Source organism: Echinops telfairi, unplaced genomic scaffold (assembly GCF_000313985.2).
Source record: "Echinops telfairi isolate 266 unplaced genomic scaffold, ASM31398v2 ScPeMD7_23;HRSCAF=83, whole genome shotgun sequence".
Lineage (NCBI taxonomy): Eukaryota > Metazoa > Chordata > Mammalia > Afrosoricida > Tenrecidae > Echinops > Echinops telfairi.
The window spans coordinates 5,644,499-5,653,668 of record NW_022103920.1 but is presented as its reverse complement, the minus strand read 5'-3'; the positions used below and the strand labels follow the sequence as shown (position 1 = coordinate 5,653,668).

General features: G+C 54.2%; 1 protein-coding gene across 1 annotated transcript in view; it reads right to left on the bottom strand.

Moving 5' to 3' along the window:
• The window catches only part of DENND11 (DENN domain containing 11), a gene marked incomplete at its 5' end in the record, with an annotated part of 30,354 nt that overhangs the window by 17,976 nt on the left and 3,208 nt on the right, over positions 1–9,170 (bottom strand). The window lies entirely within an intron of this gene.

The following is a 9,170-nucleotide window of genomic DNA, read 5'->3' as shown; positions in this document are numbered from 1 at the left end:
CGCCCTGGTGGCACAGCGGTTATGATCTGGGCTGTGCCCATCCACATGGTGGGCAGTTCAAAACCACCAGCCGCTCTGCGGCAGAAAGGGTAGGCTGTAACCCACTGTGCTTAGTTCTGCTGTGCTTAGACAGCAGAGGGAGCAAGAGGTAGGGAGGGATCCTTTGGAAGAGGATCGCGATAAAGGCTTGCTACAGCATGAAGCAGCCACCCGCGCACTGACTGGACTCGTGGAGCTGTGGAACTGGTGAAGGTTTGCCAGCTCACATGTCTTTCCAGCACAACAAAAAGGCACGTGCATGCCATCCCCAGGGTAGCGCTCCATCTCAGTTCGGATCCTGCTTCTCCAGTGGGTGGGGCTCTGCATCCTGTCCCCTTACCCCCCACCCCATGGCGCCCTTCTCCAGAGTCCAGCCTTCCATTCTTGGCTTCTTGGATGCCGTACTGGGCAGGGTGGGTCTCTAAATCCACAAGGTTCTCGCTGATTCCAAAAGTGATTTGGCTAAAGAACTCACTCGTTCAGAAATATCATAAAAGGGCTAATTTTATAGAAGACATTTTGGGGAGGAATGCTGGCTTAGGAGAGGCTGTAAGTGGCTCTCAATATCTATTCCCTCCTTCTTTGACAGGATATTCTTAGCTTGGCACACGGTCTCCCAAAACACACCCCCGTTCCTTGGGCCCCCTTGCATCTGGGTTTGTCTCCATGAGGTCCCTGGGTGATGCCAATGGTTAAGTGTTCACCGACCAGCTGAGAGGCTGGCAGCTCAAATGACCCCAGAAGCCCCTTGGTGGCCTGCTTCCGAGTGGTCATGGCTCTGCACACGTGGGGACCCAGGTGAATTGGAAGCCATACATCACAATAAGTCACTACTGACAATATCGACAAGACGGAATTCTGGCCAATCAGATGTGGGCGTCTTGAGCCCCCTCCCTCCATCCCGCTGCCTCCAGGGTGGACACGGTGACTCGCCATCTTTGATCTTGCAGTGTGCTGTGGCATCAGCCCAAGGACCATGGAGCAGACGCTGGCACAACAAGCCAATGGGAGCCTGGATGCCTGATGGACCCGTGGACCTGAGCCAGTGTGCCAGCCCCGGGCAAGCTCACTCCGGGTATTGCTGTCACAGGCGAGAGAAGCCAAGCCCGATCTGGCTGAGGCCTCTGGTGCTCTGGGTCAAGCCCATGTCCTCGTCCCTAGACTGGACTCAGAGGGGGCAACGTCCATCGCTCAGCCGGCTCTCAGAGCCATGCTGGGTGGTCTCCTGTGTCTGGCCAGCCTCACTCTTCAGAAATAGGAAGCACCAGATGGCAGGCTGGCAGCGCTCACCTTCAGAGGGACATTGCCTTGTTGGATCAGGTGTGTGTGTGTGTGTGGGCACCAAATGGACTACAGCCTCCCGACTCCAGGCTGGGAGAGGGGGCGGGGATCAGGGTCCCACAGAACAAGCCTGTGGACACACTGCTGTGTGACAAGGAAGTAGACAGAGCAGCATGGCCCGGAGCCCAGCCTGTGTTCTGGTGCCTGGGATGGCTGCCCCCCAGGAAACAAACTCCTCAAAGGAGCCTGGCTGCCCATCTTCACTCACCCCATGTGGCCCGGGGTCCAGCCCAGGAGGGCCTGGGCTTCATTAGCCGAGTTTCTGGAAGGACAGCATGAGCCGAGGAGCTGCGGCTCAGGACCCAGTGTGGCCATGCTACGGCTGTCCGTTAGAAAAAGATCCTTTTCCTTACATGTAAACGGAAGTATGCCGTCTGCAGAAGCCCTGGAGACGTAGCACTGAACACACACGTTGGGCTGATAACCACCAGGTCAGCAGTTCGAAAACAGCAGCTTCTTCTCGGAGAACGATGAGGCTTTCTACTCCCATGAAGAGTGACAGTCCCAGGGACCCACGGGGCAAGTTCTACCCTGTCCTGGGAGGGTCGCTATGGGGCCACAGCGAGTTTGGTGTTGGGAGGGTTAGTCTGCAGCGAACTTTTAAGAGCTTCAACAAGCCCAGCCAGAGAAGAACAACAAACAGCAAAGGCGCTGGTGGCACAGCAGTCAAGCGCTCAACTGCAGACCGAAAGGTCAAGGTTCGAACTGACCGCCGGCTCCCTGGGAGAGAAGCCGATCCCCCTGCCACCTCCAGAGCCTCTTCCGGCCCCTCTTCAAAGTCTCATTCACTCACTGCCACCAAGTCGAGGCCGATTCACGGCATCCCTGCGGGGCAGGGCAGAACTGCCCCTGTGAGTTTCCCAGCTGCCACTCTTTATGGGAGTAGAGAGCCTCTTCTTTCTCCCTCGGGGAGGCTGGTGGTTTTGAACATCTGACCTGGCGGTGAGCAGCCCACTATGCCACCGGGACTCCTCCTTCTCTAGAATCCTCACGTGTCCACTGTACTGCCCTGGTCAAGACCGGACCAACCCACCAGGTGGCTGAGCTAAGTCCGTGCGGGTTCTTCCAACTTCTCTGGGGTTGGAAACAACTCCACAGATGAACTGGGAGAACAGAACTGAAATAAGATATGCGGGGGCACGGGAGTGGGGGTGGAATCAGGTCATTGTTGTGGATCGAATTTCATCTTCCCATCCCGCTGGGAACAGGAGCTCACCAGCAGCTCTGAGGAAGAAAGAGGATGCTTTCTGTCCCCATAAAGATTTATATTCTTGGACACCGGCGGGGGCTGTTCCACTCTGTTCTCTGGGGCCGCTGGGTGGACGACTTGAAGGCAGTGAATTTGTGCCCTGAAAACAGCTATGTAGCAGCCCCTGTTTTAGGGTACAAAAGACACCCCATCTCAAATATAATTTAAGAGCACTCACTGAGTCTTAAGAGAGACAATGACAACGCAGACGCAGACATGTCATCCAGAGGCAGGAGCCCCTTACTTAGCACGGGGTGAAAACGGCGACCAAGGGTTTGTTGTGATAAAGTTTTAGAAGCCACAGGGGAGGGCAGAAGAAACTGTCACAAGAACATGATTGGCAGCAGACCACACTATATCACAGTTACAGGTGGGACCACAGGGCCAGGAACAGGGCCATGATGGGGACACACGTTGTATTGGCTAGAAGGGCTCACAAGATTGGTCCAGGACCCTCCGACCACCACAGTCAGGAGGACACTGATAGGACGTGACTCATGGCCATGCCACCCCCTGTCCTGTCCCCAGTGCAGTGACCTCCATCAAGGGCACATCCAGGCAAGCCCTTCAGAGGGAGTGCCCCTCGCTGGGCTGGCTGGAGAGGATGGAGGATCCACTCTTCAATCTGCTCTGCCTGAGGACAAGAGTGTCTACATTGGAGGCGAGTGATCAGAAAGAACTGACTGGAAGTCTAATCCAATTGGACACTCCTGCTGTCATTGCCATTGATAACTGATAGCCCTTTGCAAACAGTGTGCTCTGAATTCATGCTCTAACACATCCCAAACCCTGGTACAGATGAACCAGACCCTCTTTGGAAAGTGGATCTGTGCAGATGCATTTAATTAAATTAACATGAGGTCATACTGGAGTAGGATAGATGGTGACCCACGTGGGTGGTGTCCGCAGAGAGACAAGGGGAGGAGCAGCGAGCAGTGACAGCCACCAGCAAAGGACTGCCTGGGGCCACCAGGAGCTGAGAGACGGGGACAGACTGTCCCATGCGGCCTACAGAGATAGAGGGGCTCTGCAGTCAACAGCCAGGACTGGGGGACAATACAGCTCTGTTCCCATCAACCTGTCAAGGGGTTTTGTTGTGGCAGCTCCCAGAAAGATCATTGGAGTGACAACAAGTTATTGGAGCACAGTGCCATGTCTGATAGGAGAAGCAAGAGCTATCTCGGCTAAGGCCGGTTTTCAGCAGAGCTATGACATCATCCTCAGGCCACTGTGAATGGGGACTTTGTCAACACTTTAAGAAATAACAGACCTTGCCAACTAACCAACCAGTTGGTCAAGCAGCCAACCAACCAACCAGCTCACTGCCTTTTGATCAGATTTCAGTTCATGGCGACTGTCGACAGAGTTCAACTGTCCAGTAGGGTTTCCAAGTCTATGAATCTCCACGGAAGCAGACTGCCTCATCCACCCTTCTCGTCCCAGCAGCTGGTGGGTTCAAACCAATGACTTTTCCACTCGCAATGAACCATGTCACTACCAGGCCTCACTAACCATCCTTGCAGACCCAAGCCACATTCCCTGCCCTGGAGTTGATTCATCATGACTACAGGATGCAGCAGGGCTACCTCTGTGGGTTTCTGAGGCGTCAATCTTTGTGGTTTAAGTGCCTCGGGTTGGCTCCGACCCATAGCCGCTTCATGCACAACAGAACGAACCACTGCCCAGTCCTGCACCACCCTCACCATTGTTCCTATAGGGTCCCATTGAGGTAGCCACTGTCGATCTATCTCGTCCAGGGTCTTCCTTTTTTCCGCTGCCCCTCCACTGGACCAAACATGAGGTCCTTCTCCGGGGACTGGCCTCTCCTGGCAATTTGTCCAAAGTGTGTAAGAGGGAGTCTTGCCACCTTAGCTTCTAAGGAGCACGCTGGCCTCACTTCTTCTAACACAGATCGGTTTGGACCAGAAGCACAGCCAGTACACTACTTAGGAGGGAAGATGGCGAGGTTCTGTCTCTCGTAGGTTGGACATGCTATCAGATCAGTCCCTGGAGGAAGACATACTTGGTGATGTTGTGGGACAGTGAAAGTGAGGAAAGCCCTCACGACATGGATGGACACAGTGGCTGCATGGATGGGCTCAAACATAGGAATAGTTGTGAGGAAGGCACAGGGCAGGTGGTGTTTCTACTGTACATAGGACACCTAACAACATCAACAACATGGCTACTCAATTCCCAGAGCTGTTCCCCGCCCCACCCCCCAGGGCCAAAGCTGTGCCACTTCCTAGTGGCTGCCCAGTCTACACACAGAACCCGTGAGTGGTACATCTGGTGACCTTTCAGCTGCGGACTACAAGGTTGTAGGTTCAAGTTCATATAAGTTGCCATAGAGGCCTGGTCATCTACTCCCTTAAAATCAGCCTTGGCCGCCCCACAGAGCCCACGGGTCACCGGGAGTCTCAGTGTCTTGACTTTAAAAAAAAAAAAAAGCAACTGCTTTTTGTTTGTTTGCTTGTCTGTTTCTCCGAGTCACCGAGGAGCCCCATAGGCACACCTGGAGCTCATCCAATGCCCAGTCCTCTCGGGAGAAGAGGCGGGCGTTTGTCTGTTGCTGTAACTATAAGCTGTTAGCAAGCTCATCTCAAAATGCAATGGCCTTGAACCAGAGCAAGCTCCTTCTAATGGGAACTCCCTTCCCCCCTTGGGTTGGGGTAGAGCTTGAATTGTGCGCGCACACGCACACACAATTTGTGGAAGTCCTAACTAGGTTGTCCACAGGTCATGGGGTTTGCTTTGTCGACCTAATGATGCCACATCAAGAAAGTCTAGAACCGTGGTTCTTAACCTGTGGGTCTCAACCCCTTTGGGGGTCGAATGAACCGAGACACCCCTCCTCTCTCTGTCTCCAGGCAGATCTGCCCACATGCAGATACACCCACATATCAGTACCCGGCAAGAAGACTGTTACCCATGCTACACCATGCTTCAAGACAGAATTTCATTTATGTGTCATTAGAAATAAAGATTTCATAATAGATAATTACATCTTATTTTGTGATGAATCACTATGCTTTAATTATGTTCAATGTGTAGCAATGAAAATACATCCTACATATCAGATATTTACATGATGATTCATAACAGTAGGAAAATTATAGTGATGAAGTAGCAACAAAAATACTTTTATGGTTGGGGGGTCACCACAACATGAGGAACTGTATTAAAGGGTCGTGGCATTAGGAAGGTTGAGAACCATTGGTCTCAAATGACTCCCTTCTGAGTGGTCTTATAAAGGGGAGCAGAGCTTGGGGAGGGGATGGGTGTGGAGAGAGGTGGGAGTTGCCAAATGCCTGATGCCTCTAGAGTGGCAGGAGATGCTGAGGACAGCAGCAGCCCCTGGACACTGGAAAGGGCCCACTGCAGGGGAGTTCATGGCTGCGTCTTGAACTTCCAGCACTGTGAGGATATAGCTTGTGCTCTAGGAAGGCAGCCAGTGTGGTATTTCGCCCCCCTAGGATGGGTGGTTCAGTCAGGAATTCCTCTGGAGGCTTCTCTCATCACCTAGAGGTCACCTGGCAGCCCTTTGGGCCTCAAGATTATGGCTTTGCACAAGGGGCCAATGTACAATAACACCCTCACCCCACCCCAAGCAAACCCGCTGACATTGAGCTGGTTCCAACTCCTAATGGTTTGAGACCTGGGTAGGGTCTCCTAGATGGTCCATCTTTATGGGAGCAACAGTCTCCTAGGGGAATCCCAGACACCTCCATGACCCAGAGACCAGAAGAACTAGATGGTGCCCAGCGCCCTCTCAGCTGCTCTAAGAGGACTCACACAAGAGGTCCTGGGGAGAGCAGACAAAACACAAACTCAGGAAACAGACCAGGCTTCCTGAAGGTCTGAGAGACAGGTGAAATCCCAAGGATGGGAATGGAACTCACCCCTTGGCTCCACCTTCAGCCAAAAGACAGTCAGGCTTAGAAGGTGAACGACAGCAGCACAGAGAACGGTCAAGCTCACGGTTCAGAGGGCAGCATTTGCCCTGGGAGAAAGCTCAGAGACCAGAAGGGTTGGGGAAGAAGGCCGATGGGACCTGGAAGCCCAGGGAGAGCGCAAGGACATGATGTGGACAGCAGCCGATGCCAGGAGACAAAAATCGGTCTGGATCGTTTGTTGGACGGAAAACCAATGTCCTCATAACTTTCACTCAAATCACAATGGAAAGTTCTTCTTCTTTTTTTTTTTTTTTTAAGAAATCATTTGATTGGGGGCTCTTACAGCTCTTTTAACAATCCATACATTCCTGCCGAGCACCTTTGTACATACATCGCTGTCATCCTTTTCTTCCTACTTGAGCCCTGGGCTCTTCCAAAGGTGGACAGCCTGTACCGGCAGACTGTGGGTGTTCCGACAGCTGATCCAACCAGGACGCGCGCATATGTGAATCGAAGGAAAAAGAGTCTGAACACCCAGGAAGCCTGAGTCAGGATGGAAAGAATAGGGGAGGGGGTTCACACTCTGCCATCGGCCAGCCAGGGCTGCCTCCTGGGGTTTTCATTTTGCACAGAACACCCTTAGCATCCGCTGACCCCTACTTAGAAGTGCTGCCGCTCCCCAGCCACTGTCAGCAGAGAGAAAGCTGCAGCCGCCTGCTTCTGTGCAGATGACAGGCCTGGGAGCCATGCCCTCTGGGACCACTGCCCTCTGTCCACTGGGGACGTCAGGAGTGGTCTGTCAGCAGGGGGTTTGGTGTTTCTATTTGGGGTTTCCCCCACCTTGGGGTTCTGTGAGGCTCTCGCCCTCACAGGCAGGCCAGTCACGGGGATCAGATAGCTCCAGCCTGCACGGACTACCAACTTCACCCTCCCCGGGGGTCCACTGCACAGAGAATTGAGCCACACAGGGTTTTCCCGGCTGTAATGCTGGAGCAGCAGATGGGCAGGTGTGTATTCAGCAGCAGTGCTGGCTTTGGCATGGGGTAGCATCTGACCCCCTTTTGGTTGCTAGACCAGGGTAGGCAATGCAAACCTCCCAGAGGGACAGGTACTCACCACGAGCCGCACTCAGCCCTGGATGGCAGCGGCTGGCTCTCCTGTCTTCCCTCTGCTTGTACGTCTGGCAAAGAAGCCAGAGGAGCCAGCTGGCAGCTGCAAACCCATTCTCCCAGGAACAGCTACAGGGAGTCATCGAGGCTGGGGCAAGGCCCGCCACCATAGTGACCTTATAGGACAGGCAGAACTGTCCCTGTGGGCTTCCAAGACAGTAACTCTTTACGGGAGTAGAAAGCCCTGTCTTTCTCCCATGGAGTCACTGGTGGCTTCAAATTCCAGAACTGGCGGTCAGCAGCCCAACCAATATGTAACCACTTCCCCCCAAAACTCAAAACCCAACTCACTGCTGTGGAGTCGACGCCAATTCATAGCAACCCCATGGGACCGGGTAGCACTGTCCCTGTGAGTTTCTGAAACTCTAACACTTTATGGGACTAGAAAGTTCCATCTCTCTTCCGAGGAGTGGCTGGTGGTTTTGAACCGCCGACCTTGCAGCTGGCAGCCCAACACATAACCACTCTGGGCAATGAAGCCTATTCTAGGGCAACTGGGATTAGGACAAGAAGAAACAAAATCGTCACCTAGTAGCTGTTCCTGTGTAGCAAGGGCGGCATTTGTCTATATGTATATACATACATATGTGTGTGTGTGTGTGTGTGTATAGAGAGAGAGAGCACAAGAGCAAATGGTAACTAGGAGTCCCAATCACTATGAGTCATGTCCACCACGTGTGAAGAGCATTAAAAGCATGGAAGGGGGTAGAAACCCCAGGAACTGCTGCTTGGAGAAGACGCATCCTTGGAGATGCCGGTTCCAGGCCCACGGATACACAGAAACTAGGCTGCGAAGTAAAGTTGATTCCACCCATTAGGTCAAGTTGAAAACGTTTGGAAGCCGTGGAACGGAGCAGAGGAGCAGAAGAGTGTGGCTGCCCATGTCCTCCTGGCTACGCCTGCCTTTCGGATGGGACCTTCCACTGGCTGGACAGACCCACTGGACGTTGTTAACCTAGAGCTGTGCCTCCAGGCGCAGCGCCCCACCTTCACGCGCCTGTCCCGGGCACCCAAGCCTTGGGAAAACCCCATCACAACCTCAACCAGGTGAGACCGAGGCGAATTAATTGTCCACTCCTGAAAAAGCGCCCACCTGAGGCGGCTTCTCCTTGCCCAGCGCCCAGCCCAGCCCTGCAGCCTGGTCCCTCCTTCCCAGCTGGAGGGCGAGTTCGCTGCCGGCAGTACCTTGGCCCCGGGAAAGTTGCGGGGCGGTTAGCAGGCGGGCAGGCACCCTGGCCTGCCGCCCTTCCGGCTCGGCCTCACCTGGGCTTCCTCCCGCTCCGTGGAAGCCCGCCAGCCCCGCCAGAAGGCGAAGAACAAAAGCCGGCCGGGCTCGGGCCACACCGTGGGGGACGCCAGGAGCGAAGTGCGCACACAGCCTAGGGGACTGGGTTCCCCGAAGTCGCGGGAAGGAGCGGGGGAGTGGGGGCGCAGCGACAAAGCGTACCGACCGGGACCCGGGGCGCGCAGATCCAG